Source organism: Microtus oregoni, unplaced genomic scaffold (assembly GCF_018167655.1).
Source record: "Microtus oregoni isolate MIOR12 unplaced genomic scaffold, Mior012 000074F_ref0000038, whole genome shotgun sequence".
NCBI lineage: Eukaryota > Metazoa > Chordata > Mammalia > Rodentia > Cricetidae > Microtus > Microtus oregoni.
The window spans coordinates 4,502,742-4,505,757 of record NW_024544004.1 but is presented as its reverse complement, the minus strand read 5'-3'; the positions used below and the strand labels follow the sequence as shown (position 1 = coordinate 4,505,757).

At 41.4% G+C, this 3,016-nt stretch overlaps 1 pseudogene; it reads left to right on the top strand.

Moving 5' to 3' along the window:
• Positions 1–1,692: 1,692 nt before the first annotated feature.
• LOC121441372 lies at positions 1,693–1,792 on the top strand (annotated as a pseudogene).
• The last annotated feature ends 1,224 nt before the right edge of the window (positions 1,793–3,016 follow it).

Below are 3,016 nucleotides of genomic sequence, written 5' to 3'. Positions count from 1 at the left end.
ATAAGGTTCTATATGAGTTCCAGCAAACCTCTCCCCTCCCCTCCTCTTGAAGAGCAAAGCCCTGATTTACAGCACTGATTTACGAGAGACCCTCTTACTGTCCAGTCAGCTGAATTTCTTCAAATTTTAGATGCCCAAGGGTTGAGTCGCTGTTTTGAATTAGTTCCTCTTGCCAAGGGATATAAGAAAAGGCTCCCGAAAGAAGCCTGCAAGAACAGCTCATTACTGTGCAATCCATTCCCCTGCCACCTCACAGAAGACTCGGGAAGAAATGCTTTGTTGCCACTGTCTGATAACAGAGGTGCTGGCCTGCATACTAACCAGAAAGCAGCAGCGAAGAAAATATTTTCCCAGGAAATGTGTCTCTTCTGCAAGTAGAAAGACAACAAGCCAAAACCCACAGGTCTCCGCTCACAAATCTCAAGTGGGTAGAGCTGCAAATTTCTTGGGAAAAGATTGAGAAGGTTAGGTCCTGGTGTCTGGTTTGGTATAAGCTGTTTTCAATGCCTCCCTTTTGCAAGCTCATATACACTGCAGTCGGTTTGCTCAAATGAGTGCAAACAAAGGAATAAATTTGTTTGAAAGGGCAGGCTTCATTATACTCTAATTAATGTAAATCTCACCCACAGAGAGGAACCAAAATAAATAGCTATAGTAATTAAAGTTTAGAGGGCTTTTGTTTTGGTTTGGTTTGGTTAGGGTGGGGGGGGCAGTTCAGGAGTGCCTGAAAAGTATTCAGAGTTGATGAGGAATTTCAGGGCTGATTTTTTTTTGTAAAATAATTTTTAGAAAAAACAAACCACCTGAAACAGTGGAATTCGTAGTCCCTAAACCATATCAGAAAAATCATTCCTATGTATGAAGGATATTCTCTAAAAGGGGTTTGGGAAAACCAAGAAACAAAGTCAAGCTCCAAAGTTTCTTTAAAAGATGTTTTAGCCTAAAACAGGAAAAGGAAAGAAGATGAAATCATTAAGCACTGTCATATAGAAATAAACAGACCAGAAGAGCTGAAAAATCAAAGTTGACTTTATTGTTCAGCAGACAGTGGAAAATTGTGTGATGCTAAGGTAGGTTCATGGAGTCTCCTCAAGTTTCCCCCATGTTGAAAGGCTAGATAGGGTCAGGGGGGAAAGTACTGTTGTCAAATAAGGGAAGATTCTGAAAAGCACTATTTGATTGGTAAAGGAGGACATTGTAAGGTCTCTAGGGATTGGTCACTATTTGATTTGTGTAATCAAAACACTGGTTAAGTTCTGGGAAGGGTCCAAGATGTGTTAAATAGAAATTCTGCTAAGCTCATGGCCATATAGCAATCACTTGAATAATAAAACCCTTAGCAATAAATTAGTAAGTGCCCACTTTTATTTTTCAGGTTGCCATGATGATCCAACATGGTCACTCTGTAGACCAGGCTGGCCTTGAACTCACAGAGATCCCCTTGCCTCTGTCTCCCAAGTGCTGGGATTAGAGACATGCACCACTACTGCCAGGCTCCTTGAGTGCATTCTTAAAGATACAAGAAGGGTAGACACTTGGAAAGCACAGACTTTGGGAGGAAAGTTTCAATTAGTGTATGTCAAATCAAAGGTGCAGGCAAAACTTCAAGGCAATGGCAGATGGATATAGGAATGTGAAGTTCCAATAAAAGATACAGTTCTATCTTGGAATTATAATATTGATCAACAAGGAGGGGAGATGTCATGATCACGAAGGTGGTTTTCCCAGAGACAGGCTTTTCCACTGTACTCTGAGTGTGCTGACCCCTGTGATTTCCTGAGGGAATTTCAGCAGGGGTCAGGCAAAGAAACAAACCACGAAGATATGAGAATAAAACTTGGTTTAGATTGGTTTCGTTAACCTGGAACAAGACTTTGGGGAGTCTGATGCCAGGAGGTTTATTTCCAACAAATTTAAACCCAGCGTAATTTGGGTAAAAAATGTTTCCCAGTGTAATACAATCACTGGTGCAAACAGGAAGCATAATTACATCGAAACTCAACCCAGGGGATATCTCATTTCTTCTGGGAAGATGGGTTCTGAATATAGGCTCCCTGTACTAACTTAAGGGTCACAGTAAGGCTATGACCTGGCCTCAGTCATACAAATCGCTTAGAGGTCTTTTGTGCTACTAGCCACCTCTGATTCTGGTTGTGGGAGCTTGGGGAAATATCTGGCTATACAGATAATCAAAGAGTCATATTTTCGTTCCTGGTTGTGGGAGCATGGGGGAGCCCCTGGCTCTATAGGCAATATAAGGCTCGTTTACATTACTAGCCACCTCGGATCCTGGTTCTAGGAACTTGATATGATGTGGCCCAACAGATACTGTGGATCACCAGGCTGTTACTTCCCTGCTTTCTGAATGGAAGAAAGAGTTTTATGTCCATTGCTTTGAGAGGACAATTTTGTATGCTTAACATTGCAGGTTCCCTCTGAAAATCTGTGACACAAGGACCTTTGCACTCCTAACAAGTTCCCCAAATGTGTGAAACTCAACAGCATGATTTCTGGTGATTTGGGGGAACTGCGCTCCTACTTTCCCCTGAAAAATAATACATTGGAATAATTTCCATGAAGATACTTAAAAATCATGGGGATGTATGAGACTACTTACAGAGTAAATGCAGTAAAGAAGGCAAAGAAGATGGGAAGAAAAGAGGATGAGAGCTGAGAGATTACACAATGTCATCATGCTGTGGTTGTTCAGGTGTGAGGTACAATAGCATATCTATACGCTACTGGTAGAGAGAAAACCAGATCAGGAGTTCAAGAAAAGTTAATAAGGAAAGGCGAAATGTCCTGGGGTTATTGCAAAGAACTCTGCTCGCAGATTCACTTGCAGACTGGTTGACTCTAGAGAGTTCTGCTGACTGAATAGCTATGAGAGGAAGAAAAGGGAAATGGAGGATGGTTCAAGATGTTTACAGGTAAATTCACTGAATTAGTGAGGAAGTAGTAGTCCTCTTCTGAGTATTTCTAGTTTGCTGAATGAATAAAAAAGAAGGCCATTAGG